Genomic DNA, 17,300 nt, shown 5'->3' on the forward strand with positions numbered 1-17,300 from the left:
CCATATCTATCACCATGCACAAAACTCAAGTCCAAATGGATTAAAGACATCAACATTAATCTGTCCATTTTGAACCTGATAGAAGAGAAAGTGGGAAGTAGTCTACAAGATATAGGCACAGGAGACCACTTCCTAAGTAGAACCCCAGTAACACAGACAATAAGAGAAACAATGAATAAATGGGACCTACTGAAACTGAGAAGCTTCTGTAAAGCAAAGGACACTGTCAGTAAGACAAAAAGGCTGCCTTCTGACTGGGAGAAGATCTTCACCAACCCCTCATCAGACAAAGGTCTAATCTCCAAAATATACAAAGAACTCAAGAAACTAGACACTAAAACTGTAATTAACCCAATTAAAAAATGGGGGTACTGATCTGAACAGAGAATTCAGAACAGATGAACTTCGAATGGCCAAAAGACACTTAAGGTCATGCTCAACCTCCTTAGCGATCAGGGAAATGCAAATCAAAACCACTTTGAGATACCATCTTACACCTGTCAGAATAGCTAAACTCAAAAACACTAATGATAGCCTATGCTGGAGAGGATGTGGAGTGAGGAGAACACTCACCCATTGTTGGTGGGAATGCAAACTTGTGCATCCACTGTGGAAATCAGTGTGGCGGTTTCTCAGGAAACTGGGAGTCAACCTCCCTCAGGACCCAGCAATTCCACTCTTGGGAATATACCCAAGAGATGCCCTATCATACTACAAAAGTATTTGTTCAACTATGTTCATAGCTGCACTGTTTGTAATAGCCAGAACATGGAAACAACCTAGGTGCCCCTCAATAGAAGAATGGTTAAAAAAGGTGTGGAACATATACACATTAGAGTTTTACTCAGCGGTAAAAAACAATGACATCTTGAATTTTGCATGCAAATGGATGGAAATAGAAAACGTTTTACTGAGTGAGGTAAGCCAAACCCAAAAAGAGGAATATGGTATGTACTCACTCATAAGTGGATTCTAGCCATAGTTAAAGGTCTTTGAGTCTATAATTCGTGATCCTAGAGAAGCTAAATAAGAAGGTGAGCCTGAAGAAAATCATATAGTTATCCTCCTGGATATTAGAAGTAGACAAGATTGCCAGGCAAACTTGGGTGCACGGGGGAGTGGGGCGGCTGAAGTAAGGGGCGATGGTTAGGGAGAGGGGAGAGGGGGAGGATTGGGAATGGCTTGGGGGAATATGAGGGGGGGGAGGGAGGAAGGATGGTTATGGGAGCAGGAAAGTTTATATCTCAACTAAGGGAGCCATTTTAGGGTTTACAAGAGACTTGATTCTGGAGGGGTTCCCAGGCCCAAGGTGAGGTCCCCAGATTGTTCCCTGGGCAGCAGAGGAGAGGGTGCCTGAACTGGCCTTGGCCCATAACCATACTGATGAATATTTTGGATATCACCATAGAACTTTCATATGGCGAAGGATGGAGATAGAGACAGAGACACACATTGGAACACTGGACTTAACTCCCTAGGTCCAAATGAGAAGCAGAGGGAGGGAGATCGTGAGCAAAGAAAGCAGAACCAGAGGGAATCTTCATCCGACGATGGATGGAGATAGAGACGGAGACCCACATTGGAGCCCTGGACTGAGCCCCCAAGGTCCAAATGAAGAGCAGAAGGAAGGAAAACATGAAAAAAGGAAGTCATTACCGCGAAGGGTGCGTTCACCCACTGATACATGGGGACTGATCGAATGAGAGCTCACCAAGGCCAGCTAGACTGGGACTGAACGAGCATGTGATCAAACCGGATTCTCTGAATGTGACTGACATGGAGGCTGACTGAGAAGCCATTGACAATGGCACTGGGTCTTGTTTCGTCTGCATGGACTGGCTTTCTGGGATCCTGGCCTGTTTGGATGCTCCCCGTCCTGGACCTGGAGGGAGCGGGGAGGAACTTGGATTTCCCACAGGGCAGAAAACCCTGACTGCTCTTGGGAATGGTGAGGGAGGGGAAGAGGGAGTGGGGGGAGCGGGAGGATATTGGGAGGAGGGGAGGATATGGAAATTCTTTAAATAAATAAATAAGTTAAAAAAAGTAAAGACAAAAGTTAAATATGAGTTAGAGGTCATTCTTCAGAATTTAAAAGACAGTACCCCACTTCATTGCCTTCTAAGTTTCAGTAACACTGCTAGGAAGTCTGAAGTCATTTTCATTTCAAATAAAATCTACTTTTCTTGTCTAAAAACTTTAAGAATTTTCTCTTTAGTGTTTCTATTTTTTATGTGAATTGGGAAATCTATTTTATCTATTAATGGGTTATTTCTACCTTGAAACACAGGTTCTTTAGTTATAGGAAATATTTTTTTTTTTAATTTTATGTGTATGGGTGATTAGCCTGCAAGTATCTTTGGGTATTTTGTGCATGCCTGTGGCTTCAGAGTTCAAAAAACATCAGATCTCCTGGGATTAGGAGATTATACATGATTGTGACCTGCCTGTGGGTGCTGGGAATTGAATCTGGGTCCTCTGGGCAAGCAGTCACTGCTCTTAACCACGAGGCATCTTTCTAGCCATATAGGAAATATTTTTGGATAATGTTTTAAATAGTTTCTTTCTATTTTCTCTTCTTTCTTTCTCCATTTTAGAATGCCAGCATTCTTGGAAGAGCCCTATAATTTTCTTTTCCACCTTTAACTTTGATTCTTTTAAGATATCCACACTAATATTTTTAACTCTTGTACAAAAATTGTGAATCATATATTATCTCTCCTTTATTTACAAGAGCTCTTTAAATTGTTTAATCCTTCTTTACGTAGTATACTTCTGTTCTTTCATGGAAGCACAATCTTCTCATTTTCTGTTTAGGTAAATTAGACTTTTATTTAAATTTCCTTTGGTATATGTGCTCTACTTCTTCCAAATTTCTTTTAGAATGTCTAGGTGAGCGTATGAGCTCCATATTAGTAAGTGGTTGTTCATTTGAGATTGTTTTTACTGTAAAAAAATCTCACTGACAACTTGATTTCAAGGCTTGTTAATTGTCGCTTCTGGACAGACATGCTTGCATATAGACTCTATCATATCAATTAAAGAAATATTAGTTCTTTTCAGTGAGTCAAATTTTGTGGAAAGGTGTTACTCACACTTTTTCTCTAGAGTGTATAAGTCTGGCTAGTACATTTTGAGAATTTAGTGGAGAAAGGTTAGAAATCTTAACACTCAAACTTTCTACTATCTTCCAATGCAGCCTCTCTCTCATTTGCATGGTAGTCTCTTTTAACTCCGTCTGAAATGGCAAAACTCAAATTACCTGGTTTTTTTCCTCTGCAGAAAATACATGCTAGTGTTGTTTCACTGTTAGCGGGGCAGTTACTTTGACTTTAGGGAATGAAAGGGGAGAGCTTCATTTGACTTTATCTTCTTGTTTTAGCTGCATTGTGTCTTCAGAAGGAAGTAAAAGAACATATCTTAATCTTTCTATGAGATAAGATTCCTCCTGTGCTTTTTCTAGGGACCACTGTTCCCAATTTTGGTACACCATGAACTGACAGTTCATTTATTTTTTAGCTTCTACAATTTGTTTGGTCTTTCTGGTTTCTGTAGCTGCGGAATATATAATTTTAATGAACTGTTTTGAAAAAATAAGCAGGGACTAGATGTGTTCTACATATAGTTCAATTCTTTTGTTCTAAGAGGATTTTGCTTACATAGTTTCACTTCCTTTAAATCCGTTAAGTTTTATTTTATGGTATAGAAGATGGTCTGTCCTGGCATGCATTTGAAAAAAAAAGTCCTATAAACACCAATCAGATCAAGTGGGTTGCTAGTGTTGTTGAAATCATCTATGTCCTGATAATTTTCTTTTCATTTTCTGAAATTGGATGCTTAACTTTATTGTTGTAATTATTTTGTCTACTATTTAAAGCATTTAGGAGTGATGCTATTTTAAGCATTTTCACTTTCTAAAAAAAAACCTTATAAAAAGTGACATGTCTTCTGAGTATCATTTGGCTGGTAATGCAATATTTCCTATGAGTTATCTGATTGTTAGTCAATGAAAAATATTTTAAAATAGTTTTTGAATTAATCTTAGAAAAATGTATTTTTAAAATTTCACTTTCTAGACAGAACTGACAATAAAACCAATCCCATCTATAGATACTGTGAGACAACGCTCTTGTACCCTGTAAAGATTTGTCACTTGTTTTGGTTTAATAAAATGCTGATTGGCCAGTAGCCAAGAAGAAAGTACAGATGGGGTGACCAGAACAGGAGAATTCTGGTTAAAGGAAAGACTCAGTCTTCAGTCGTCACCCAGATATAAAGGAAGCAAGATGAGAGTGCCTCACTGATAAAATGTAGCCACGTGGCTAACACAGACAAGAATTATTGTGTAATTATTAATTAATGAATTAATGTAAGAGTTAGTTAATAAGAAAGCCTGAGCTAACAGGCCAACCAGTTTATAATTAATGTAGGCCTCTATGTGTTTCTTTGGGACTGAATGGCTGTGGGACCAAACGGGACAGAAACCTCTGTCAACGTATAGATGTGCTGAAGTTCATAAAAATAGTTTTTACTTTTTAACACCTTTTTTTGTGATTCTAGGGCTTGTACCCATGCATTGTACATATGAGACACACACTATCAGGAATTTGACCTGACAGTAGAAAAATTTTTTAAATCTCCTATGGTTTACACAGTAACCTGTAGATTCTGCCCCCTTTCTCTTTCTTTGATAATTCATACAGGTATACAGTGTATTACGGTTAAGATACTTAATTATCCTCTCATTGTCCTTCCACTCCCATTGAATTTCTTCTTTTCAAGTAGTCCCCACTTCTAATTTTCTTTCTTTTTTGTGTGAAGGTCCTGTGCAGGTGGGTACAATAGTCATGTGTTCATGATTATAACAGCTGTGACATGTCGAGAGGACAACATTGTATAGCAGGGCTCTCCATTCTCCATCTCTTACAATCTTCTGCCCTCTCTTCCATTATGTACCTGAACCCTCAAGGGGTGGTAAAGATGCTCCATTTAAGTCTAAGAACTAAATGGTTTTTAGCATCTAGACAAATGATGGGTCTCTGTTAAGCATTGCCTACTGCTAAAAGAAGCTTCTCTGACTAAGGAGAGTAGCATTAGTCTATGGGCAGAAACATAAATACTTAAAAGGTAATTTGACTGTATGTCCATATAGCAAAACAACAGAATTAGGCCCTTTATGACCCATGAATTGCAGCCATAGACTTCTGATCATGTTTATAACGCCAAGCATTTATTCTATTTTATGGGGCCGGTCTTGAACAAAAGAAGAAAGAGGTTTGTTTTTTTCCCAAAAGTGATGCTTCAGTGGGCCAACCTTGCCTGGCAGGCTAGTACAGTAGTATACAGGAGCCACAGCTCGGGAATACTGCTGATTGATTTTCTTCTCCAGTAGCCTTGTGGCACTATGAACGCTAGCCAGAAGAGAAGATCCAGTTTTATTTCTCTGTGTCCTGTATCTATGTGTTGTGGCATCTTAAACAATAGGGCCTTACCATCTAGTTACAATGCTGTGATACTCGTGCGCACATGTGAGCACACAACACAGGCACACACACAATAGATAGATGATAGATAGTAGATAGATAGATAGATAGATAGATAGATAGAGACAGACAGGCTGAGAGATAAATGTAACATCAACATAGCTCCACATTACAAAACAAATCTGATTTTAGAAACACAAAGAAAACTACAAAGTTAAGAACTATATAAAAGCACAATTAAGCCTATTAAAGTGTGTTAAAAAAGATAAATAATAAATGGCAAAATTCAATCAATAGAAAATTGGAGGGTTTTACTACTTAAATGAAATCATTAACAAAAAAACCCTTATTAGATAACCAACCTGATATATATTGAGGGGGGAGTTAGAGGGCAGCTGGTGGTAGTTGGTTGTCTTCTACCACCTGAGTCCAAGGACTGAACTCATGTCTTCAGGTTTGAGTTAAAGGCTTACACATTGAGGCTTAAGGTTTACCCATTAAGCCATCTTGCTGGTCTAGCATGCTACATTTTTTTTGCTTGTTGGGTATCACAAATATTGCAATTCATCAGGTGTGTGGCACTTCCTTTATTTTTCAAATTCTTACACTTATAACTCTCTACTAAACTTCTGCAAGAGCTGAAATTTATAATTTTCTACTTTTGGTTTTGCTTTTTTCCTTTAAAACGTTCTGACTTATATATTTCAATATAACATTGTTGCATTACTAAATATTTATGATAAGTGTACATTTGTTGAATTGTACTTGTTTGTGAATATAAAAATCAATATAGGGGATTAGCAAGCTGGTACCCTCCCCACCCTCCACACTTACTTCCCATAAGTAGATTGCATAAATAAAAAGAAAAAGTATTTAAAAATACAAAATAAAAGTTTTACTCACTTTAGTGTTTTGTTTTGTATTCTACTCTATACTTTCTTTAGTTAATATTGGTTAGGGTATTATTTATCATTCATTTATTTTAAAGTATCAGTTTAAGAATGTGTTGTATAAAATGAGACCTTATAAAACTGAAAAACTTTGTAAGGCAAAGGACACTGTCAAAATGGCAGCCTACAGAATGGCTTCACCAACCTCATATTCAAGAGTGGGTTGATCTCCAAAATATATAAAGAAATCAAGAAACCAGACATCAAAAACCAAAATAATCCACTGAATAATGGGTTGTAGATATAAATAGAGAATTCTCAATAAAGAAATCTCAAATCAGTGAGAATCATTTAAAGAAATGTTTAACATCCTTAGCCATCAGGGAAATGCAAATCAAAATGACTGTCAGAATGGATAAAATTAAAAAAAAACACAGGTAACAGCTCTTACTGACAAGGATGTGGAACAAAGGGAACACTCCACCGCTAGTAGGAGTGCAAACTTGTACAGTCACTTTAAAATCAATATGGTGGTTTCTCAGAAAATTAAGAATGGATCTACCTCAAGATCCAGCTAATACCACTCCTGGTCATAGACCCAAAGGACACTAGCATTCCACAAGGACACTTGCTCAACTATGTTTGCATCAGCTTTATTTGTAGTATCCAGAAACTGGAAGCAACCTAGATGTCTCTCAAATGAAGAATGGATAAAAAGAAAACGTGCTACATTTACACAACGGAGTATTACTCAGCTGTTAAAAACAAAGACATCATGAAATTTGCTGGTAAATGGATGGAACTAGAAAAGATTATCCTGAATGAGGTAAACTAGACCCCAAAAGACAAACATGGTGTGTTCTCACTTATAAGTGGATGTTAGCTGTAAAATAAAGGCTAACTCTACTACAATCCACAGACTTAGAGAAGCTAAGTAACAAGGAGGGCTTAAGAGGTGTGTGAAATGCATGAATCTTGCTGTGAAGGAAAAATGGAATAGACGTCATTGTTGGATGGGGGAAGGATCTGGATGGGTGGCAAAGATGGGAACAGGAGGAATCAGGTTGGGGGCAGATGGAGGGAGAGAGATAACTGGAATCAGGGGCATCTCTGGGATGCACTATAAACCTAGTGCAATGGAAAGTCCCAGGAATTTATGACGGTGATCTTAGCTAAGACTCCTAGCAGAGGGTTTATTAAGCCTGAACCAACCATCTCCTGTAACCTGGCAAGACTTCCAGTGAAGAGATTGGGACAACAGTCCATCCCTAAAACCTTTGATCTGCAATTTGTCCTGCCTACAAGGTGTGCTAGGGTAAAGGTGGCACAGAAATTGTGGGAGCGACCAATCAATGACTTAAGACCCATGCCATGAGAGGTCGTTCACCCCTGAGGGCCAGGACCCAGAGGTGGGATAGACTAAAGACCCAAGATAGATTCAAACATGACTGGCAAAAGTCAGTGAAAGGATTCCTAATGATATTCTGCTATACATAGATTGGTGTCTAGCCCAACTATCATCAGAGAGGCTTTTCAGTTTAGATAAACTTCAACTTTGAAGAAGGAATCTGTTGCTAGTTGAATTTTTTGAAGTCCAAAAGAAGCGTTGAGGCCCCTCAGAATATAGTTTTATTTGGAAACGGGGATATTTCTGATTTAATCAGCTGATATGAGGTTATAATACCATATGCGTCTTTAATCCATTGTGCAGAGAAGAGAGTTGGACACAGAAACACGAATGGAGAATGAACAGCATGTGATGATATGGCAGCTGTTGAAGGGCTGCACATTAAAGTCAAGGATCACAAAGGTTGACAGTCACCTCCGGAAACTAAGAAGGGGCAAGGAAGTATTCACTGAAGAGTCTCCTGTGTATGGTCCCACAGACACTTTGAGTTCAGACTTACAAATTCAGTACTTTAAAACAATAGATTTCTGTTACTATAAGTAAGTTTTTGGTACCTCATTATAGCAACCCTTGGAAACTATTTCAGAACCTATTATGTTAGCCAGAGAGTTATGATTGAAGCGTCCTAGCCAAATGGGCCAGCTTATCCTAAGTGAAGCAGAAAATGGTGTTTTTCTGCTAATGGGACTAAGTCTAAACTGGGAAGGGATGAAGGACTTGCAGGTTGGAGGGAGACTGCTGTCTCTCCCTTAGGAAATTACTACTTTCTCATTCACTTGTTCGGTTTACAGATAAGGATAATAAAGAAAAGTGGTTCTCTATTAGGTACCATGCAGTCTAGGAACCCTGGTGAATAATAAAATGACACTGTCATGATTGAACCATTTGAAATTGTTATTTGCTAACTAATTTTTGGAGAAAATTTGATTAAATACTATTAATTTCAGACCAACCTAAGGATTTCTACAGTAGTATGCATATTTAGAACAATAGAAAAGAGCATTATATAAACTCTGAATGTGAATTATAGCAACTTAAAGGATGGGAATGAGCCAGGAAGCCCATGGAAAGAGATAGCATAGGCTGGGTAATAAAGGGAATGGTATCAGGAGGGGCATATAGGGTATATATAGGGCATATATAGAGAGCATATAGGTAAGACATGTAGTATTTCAGGAGGAAAAATGAAGGAAAATTATCCTGACAACTTGACAACAAATTATTTTGACAATTAACTTGACAACAAAGGGGAATTATTAATGCCTGATTAAGGACTTTCACTTCATGTTTACGAAACTGGACAATGAATTTTCAGAGACTAACTGGATGAACAGAATTGCTACGAAATTGATGATTTAGGAAAATTATCTTAGCATACATTTATTTAGTAAAAATCTCCCTTTTACAAAAAAAGGCCTTTTATTTGCACAAGGATATTGGAGAGTTACAGAACTGAACACCAACTTAAAGGGAGCTGTTGCACGTAACTATATTATATATGCTGCCACTGAATGGCAGGGTGAAAAGGGAAAAGTTCACTGATTTCAGAGGATTTGTGGAAATTTGGTGACTTTTTTTCATTGTATAGAAGGAAACAGTGTCAAAGGTAACACCAGAGTTTTACATGTGAATGAATTTAAGAATGGCATAGCAAAAAATAGAGTAGGCAAGAGCTATCTTAGGGATTCAGGTGGTAATTTTTGTATTATGCTAGATCTGAAATAATGGTAGGACATCTTAGTAGAACTGTTTAAACATAAGGCAGAGAATAAGTGCTGTAATTGGAGTGTGCTTTGCCTCCTTTCATAGTCAGATTGAAATTTGATTTTTGCTGCTGTGTTGGCAGATGAGAACTTTATGAGGTAGTAATGCCTCTCTTCTGTGAGTGCCTTAATTCTAGAGAGGAGTGAGTTCTTGCTGCCACAGGACTAGATTAGCTGCTATGTGAGTGGATTGTTACAAAAAAAAGTTGCCCCTTGTAAGTTCTGCCTCTTGAGTACAAGCCTGCTTACCGCAGCCCTTTTCATGTTATTATGATGCAGCATGGGGGCTTTACCTTCAACCCCAATCCAGGATTTTCCTGGATCCAATGCTGTGAGCCAAAATAAACCTCTTTCTTTTAGCAATCACTACCAAGTAGTCTGTTGCAGACTGTTATAATCCGGGACAATGGGTTAATTTATAATCCCTGAGATGGTGGTGATGTTTGAGGTCATGGCAGCAGAGCAGATCTCCAAGAGAGAAATCACATCAGAGAGCAGCAGAATGTAGCTTGCAGAATGATCATGATGAAATTGAATTTTTATGTTATTCCCACTCTTGTACATCTGAATCATCACCCTTCTCTGACAATTCTTTGTAGACTGCAAAATCATACTGGTTTCCACCCTAGATTGAATGGCATTTCTACTTTATGCCATTTTTAAAGTCACACTACATATTTTCTCTGTTATCATCACATGGCTTTGTAAATCAGCAGAATGATATATATCTGATTTCGTTTTCAGCACCTTCATGTTCTAGAAACATTAGGACTCTAAAGCAGGAGGCCTGTCTTATTTAACTTTGAATTTAGAACAGTCAGCATAACACTCACTACAGTGTAGGTAGTTAATGCATGATTTTCACACAAATGGATTTCAGAGAAACTGTAAAAGCAAAGATGCAAAAATGAATTAAAATGCTTAGTAAGACAGTGCAACTCATTCAAACATCTGAAATCCCGTTTTTTAAATCATTCTGTTGACTCATAGCTTTTATGAAACTAGGGGGTTAAGTGCACAAGGAAAATCACGTCTCTATCTTTTATACATTAGCCGTTGTACAAGGCCAGATTTCCTATCTGCTAAACTGTAACTGTTAAAATCACTTGTCAAAATTCCTTCTCAATTCCCAAAATAACGTATATTAGGCCTGCTGTAAAGTTTCCACCAGTTTGTACATTTTTTTCTTGCTTATCAACAGAGTTAAGGACCTTTTTCCCTTGGCACTTAAATCACAAGGAAGACAAGAATAAATTGGGTCCTTTTACAAGCTTGCAGACTGTCCTGCTCCAGGCAGCAGCAGCAGGAAGCATCAGGTAGTCTGATTGAATTTGTTTCCTCCATGCACCAGCTGGCATCACGTTCCCGATCTTGAAATTCCCAGGGTTCATTTATCTTCACAATTTCTTCCTTGACAATGAGAAGAGGAGCACTGAGCTGATTCTGCATTTAATGTACTATAATGCCAATCTTGATGCATTGTTTTATGAATTATAGTTAAAAGAGCTTCTACAGTTTTTGACAAAATGACAATTCCCCACTTGTTTGTGAAGACAGTTAATCATAAGAGTTAGGAACAGGGCAAGCTATTTCCTTCGGGAAGTTAACTATGATTTTGTGATCAAGTTACATAGAATTAGAATCAGCTAAAATTCAAGACAGAGTAAGCTATTGCCTAAACAGTGGGATGAACGTTAATTTATTTGCCTTTTCTCATTGTCACATGTAAGGGACATGGCAGATAATCATTATTTAATAAACCCTTTGAGTATTTCGTTTATTATAGGTCTACATTGTTAGTAGTTATAATTAAATTTTACTATAAGTGTAATTGTTTTGCTCTGAGTTGAATATATAAACTTAACAGAAAATCATAGTTGGTGAGTCTGAATTACATTGGTAGTTCATCATCTTAATTATACCTCATTATTTATTTATTTGTTTGTTTGTTTGTTTTTACATATCAATCCCAGTTTCCCCTTCCACCTCTCCTTCTACTCCCCACACCTTCTCTACACCTCTATCTGCTCCTCAAAGAGGGTAAGGCTGCCCTTGGGAAATCAACTAAATCAGTGCCATCACCTCCTTGAGGCAGGACTAAGGCCTTCCCGCTGTGCCGAGGCTGAGCAAGGTGTCTCTCCATAGAGAATGGGCTCCACAAGTCAGTTTATGCATTAAGGTTAAATCCAGGTCCCACTGCCAGTGGCCCCAGGTACCTCATTTTATTTCATGTCATTTGTTATTTTCTGAGATGACATTAGCATTTGGTTTGTTGTCATTTTAGCAACTAGCTGATGCAAGATGGGGAAAGATACAGAAGGCTGTATCCGGTCTAAAGTCGTATATCCTGTGTTGGAAAGTGTCTTAATGGGACCTTAAGTTTGACCTGCACTACTGCAAAAAGTTTTCATACTTTCAATATTTCTAATGTGTTGTCTTTTCTGTTGGATGAAGAGAGACATCCTATCCATATCTATTAGTACAGCCCCCTAATAATGTTCAGGAACAAGCATTCAGACATTAACCTTGGGTAATATACTGAAATTAAGTTTCATTTTCCTGTTGATTTTGGAGCTGAATAATTTACATCATGGCATTTATTGTACATACTACTAGAGTGCCTACCACAATTATTTTGGATTCATGAGGAAACAATATCTAATTCATCAACGTGTTTCCCAAAATATTCACTAGTTTTGTCAACTAAAAAGTAAATGTGCCTTGTGTGGTAGAATAAACTATTGCTAAATATTGAATATGGGTTTATTCCATCAAAAATCTAACGTTATACCTTAATTTCTCAATGTGGCAATGGTGAGAGATGAGGTGCATTGTGAGATGTGTAGTGGGGTCAGAGACCTTATGCCCTTCCTTTGGGAATGGACTATTTTTTAAAAGACAATCAAGAATATTTTATTTTATTTTTATTTTTTCAAAAAGTAAACAAACTATTTTTTTCATTTTACATACCAATCCCAGTTCCCACTCCCTCTACTCCTCCCATTCCCTCTACCTACTCCTCCACCCCACCATCATCCACTCCTCAGAGAGGGTAAGGCACATTGCTTTGGGGAAGGTCTAAGGCAGCACATGACCCTCAATCGCAACCAAATGGTTGCTGGTGTCATGTTCTTGGACTTCCCAGCCTCAAGAACCTTGAGGCAAAAGAATCATTTTACTTTATAAATTACTTATATCAGGCATCGTATTATTTCAGTGATAACTCTAACAAAAGCTAAGACAGCTGGCAAGGTTTCTTAGCACAGCAGTCATGATAAGATTCATCAGTCTGGGGATTATTTGTATGTTGGGACCATAGTTAATAGAAAATGAGCAAATGCCAATCAGTGTAGAAGAACATCTGGAATCAATTCCACCTCAGTAGCCTCAGTAAGTAACTCTGGGAAATAAAATGCCATATTGATTTAGCCTGCACCCAACATAGAGAGCTCAATATGGCGAAACGTGTACATTGTACCTTACATTTTAGTGTCTGAGTCCTGGAAGGGATAAGATGTAGGAAGTACTACAACATTTCTTAACAGTAGCTGTGCTGGTTAATCTTACTTGACAACTTGCCTGAATTTGAAATCACCTAGGAGACACATGTTTTTGCATACATGTGAAGATTACCTAGATCATATAAAATAAGGTGGGAAGACCCATTATGCACATTGGCAATGGGGCTATGTTCCTAGACTGAATATGTAAGAGAAAACACGAACACTCACTTCTGTTTCCTGACAATGAGTGCAATTTGACCGGCTGCATCATGCTCTCCCTCATACACTGACTCTGCAATGATGGAACATACCTTCAAAGTGTGAACCAAAATAAGCCTTTTCTCATTTAAACTGCTGGTTGTCTTGTCCTTGATCATAACAAAGATAAAGAGAAATAATATAGTGGCTAACTAAATTTTTCCTTATGGACTTATTTTAAGAGATCAACTCTTCATTTCAGTGGGCTTCTTTATTCTCCTTACCTATAGTAGTCTTGAAGTTTGTGAGTAAGCACCATATCACTATCATATATGTTATCTTATAATTGTGTCAACATAAACATAGAACCTGTTACAGATAACACACACATGTTTGTGTTTGGAGACTGCTTGTTCGTTCCCAAATGCCCAGACCCTCGAAATAACCACACAGAAAACTGTATTATTTAAATCACTGCTTGGCCAATCACTTAAGCATATTGCTAGTTAGCTCTTATATCTAGAAGTGACCTATTTCCATTATTTTATATTTTACCACGAGGCTTATGGCCTACTGGCTTGGTTACAGCTGGAAGCTTGTGTTTTTCCCCTTTGGTGGCTACATGGCATCTCACTGATTCTGTCTTCTTTCTCCCAGAATTCAGTATAGTTTTTCCCGCCTAGCTCTGTTCTGCTTTGCTATAGGCCAAAGCAGTTTCTTTATTCATTAACCAATAAAAGCAACACATAGACAGAAGGACTGCCAACACCACATGTTGGAAGAGGACACTCACCAGTAGACTAGGTTTACTCACTAGGGACTTGCTCTTGCCTATCCTCCTGGTATTTAATTCACATTTGCACTTCGGGGAAATTTTGAGTTATTGCGTGTTGTAGGTATGTAGTGTCTCTTAGGAAGAGAAGAAATTTTTCATTGAAAATCTGAGAATGTTAATTGTCGGTTGGAGTCTGTACGTGTTGACAACCAAAAAGAGAAAAAAGGACATTCCCCTTCCATACTCATGTCACCGGTGCTGATGCCAGGATGCTGTTTTGTTCAGAATGAAACTAAAAGATTTTCATACTCTGTTTGGGAAGTAAATTGTTTTCTACATCACTTCATGTGTTCTTAGATACCTATACATGTATACATCCTTGAACTTGAGTAGCAGTTAGTCTGATTTCAAAATTTTACAATGTTTTAAGCAAGCATGCAGTGACATTTTTATACCTATGTGACATTATCGTTTTTTCTCATTTTTCCCCCTTCTCCACTGCCATCCTGGCCTTCCTCTTCATCTACCCTTTACTAATTACCTTCCTCCCCACAAAGAGTTTATTCCTTCTTCTTTCATGCCATATATATTCTATTATTCTCTATTTTATTCATCTTTCCACCCCCTTTAAGAGCTCTTTCTCTCCCCTTCCATATTTGAGAGAAATACTGTGGTATTTGTCTTTCTGAATCTGATTTATTTCTCACTTAGTACAATAATCTCCAATTGCATCCGTTTTCTTGAAAATGTCCTGACTTCACATTTCCTTTCATATATGCACCACATTTTCTTTACTCATTTATCTGTTAACAGGCAAGTAGGCTAGAGAGCAAGATGAATCTTATTTGGTCTCTTGGCCATGCCATTTATTAGCTGTCTGACTTGTGGTTGAGCCTCATTTATTCATCTCATTGTACCTTTTGTATATTATAAAGATTTAATAATAAAGATTGTAGTAGGACAGATTGAACATGGGCTAAATTAGATGCATAGCAAATACTAGTTCATCTCTCCATATTCTCACTTTTAAAGTAATTCACCAACGTCACGAGTATTTTGAAGATAATTTTAAAGATTGCTAAATGTGTACACTATTTCAAATTTTCCAGCATTCTTTTAATATAAACATTGCTAATTGTATGTGTCCACATGAAAGGTGTATGTAAATTTATGTCAACTGAGAAAAAGAAATGAAATGGTAAATTGGTCCAGGTCCTATTTTACTTCATCATCTATAAGTTGGCTTTAAACCTATAACTCTTGGTAACATAATTCTAGATGTCAGCAGAATTGAAGAAGTGGGATCAATATTCAGATAACGCAGGCAAGAAACAGCCCAGGCGAGAAGGTAATTTTATCTTCTTTCTTAGGCATACTGTCACATAACATCATATTTTTAAAACATTTATTCACAGTAGGTATAAAACTTGAAATGAGTGAAGAAGATGTATTTCCTTTCAGCTTCTTATAAATATCAATGCTGAAGAATAGAATGCTGTTTATTGCAGCTCCAGTGTGCCATCTACTGTGAAAATGGAGGTGAAAGAAGAAAACACACATTTATGTCAATCATCAGGAAGAGAGTTTTGAGGCTGAATTATCCAGATAATTGCCCTAATTTTTCATCCTGTCCTGTGATCATTACTTTTCTGGCTTACACAGGTTTTCCTTTTTTTCTTTGCCCTCAGCATTTCACACTTCCTGACATCTTCTATGTCAGCTGGCCATGTTATTGACTTCTATTTTTGCTGGGGTCACTTCTGTAGGAGCATCTCCTTAGTGTCTGGTTGCCCTTAGTAGTGAGGAATCAGAATAAAAATGTATGACAGATGTTATTGTGTTGGGGGAAGGGCACGCTGTGGAGAGGTGAATCATAATGTGAAAGCTGGATAACTCAATCCCCTAAACACCCACTCCAATTTTGGCTCTTTGACAATGCTGTCTCTTTGAGAAAGAAGAACAGTTTGATCTGAATTCTTATTAGGTTCTGAGCCACCAAATTAGAATCTAATAAGATCATTTGGAAGGGTTTTGAATTAGCTTAAAACAGACCCACGCTGAGCTCATACAGGAGACCCTCCTACTCTTTCCAGGCAACCTGGAGTTTCTAGACTTCATTTTCACTGTCTTTGTGTCTTTTCTCATCTTCTACTTGGGTTCTTTTCTCCTTTCAGACTGACTATGTGGAGATATGTCTTCCTCTTCAGGAGAACTGTGACAGACCTTATTTGTGCTTTATTTTTTTTAAGAAAGAAGATCATAAATTTAGATGGGAGAAAGAAAAAGAAATCTTTATTCAGTATGAGAAAAGCTTACTGTTTGAATTTTTCCAGTTTGGCAGCCTCTAGTATTACAAGTTACCTATGAATGAAAAATATTTTGGTGTACATAAAATATGCTCTTTAACTACTAAAAATTATAGTTACCTTATTTATAGCTGTAAACAAATGTTCACAAGCTTGGAGAAATTTGATATACATGGAAATGAGTTTGGGAGTCTAAGATGAGTAGCTGGGGAAGAAATGATGTTGTAGTTAGCTTTTGGGATGTCTGAGAAAATGGAGGAAGTGAAGGAGAGATTATTAGGTAACAGCAACTTGAATAGGTGTGTATAGGCCTACTCTAGATAGCCGGGTCAGTATGATTCTATGTATACAATTTGGATCTGTGTAAACTCACTAGTAGAATAAATAGCTGTTAGTAGAGCTACATTGCTAAGGAAAAATTAATTTTAACTTTGGTACCTATGACCAGATTGATCACTGTAAATGTTAAACTTGTATTTTTGAAGAAATGTACTTGGACAATTTAGAGACTTTTTCTTTAGTTTTCTCAAATCCCATGCTATTGGCAAGAACTGTGATGTTAGTCCTATTGCCATTACCTCTTAGATAGCTTTTATCATGTTGCAGAAATATTTTCAGTAATTGTCTATGTGTCATTTTTGTTATTACTGCTTAACACTTGCTGGATGATGCAATTTGAAGAGTCATCTTTCCTCAGCCCAACAAATATTTTCTCCTTTTTCTCTCTCAATCACCACCCCCACCCCTCCAATAGGACTAATATTGGAACCAGCCAATTTACCTTTTAGTTTTAGTGCCAAACGTTTTATCCCTCTGTATTATACTCTGGGAAATTTCTCCACTTGATTTTCCTCCTTTTAAACATATCCTTAGCTAACCCACTGAGAGTTGGAGACGTAGCTGTGAGATTTTAAAATTTCAGAAACTTTGTTGCTTCTTTGTCAGAGAAAATCCTTGTTTTTAAATGAAGCAGCCTC

The sequence above is a fragment of the Myodes glareolus genome, chromosome X, assembly GCF_982192425.1.
Source record: "Myodes glareolus chromosome X, mMyoGla1.1, whole genome shotgun sequence".
In the NCBI taxonomy this organism is placed as follows: domain Eukaryota; kingdom Metazoa; phylum Chordata; class Mammalia; order Rodentia; family Cricetidae; genus Myodes; species Myodes glareolus.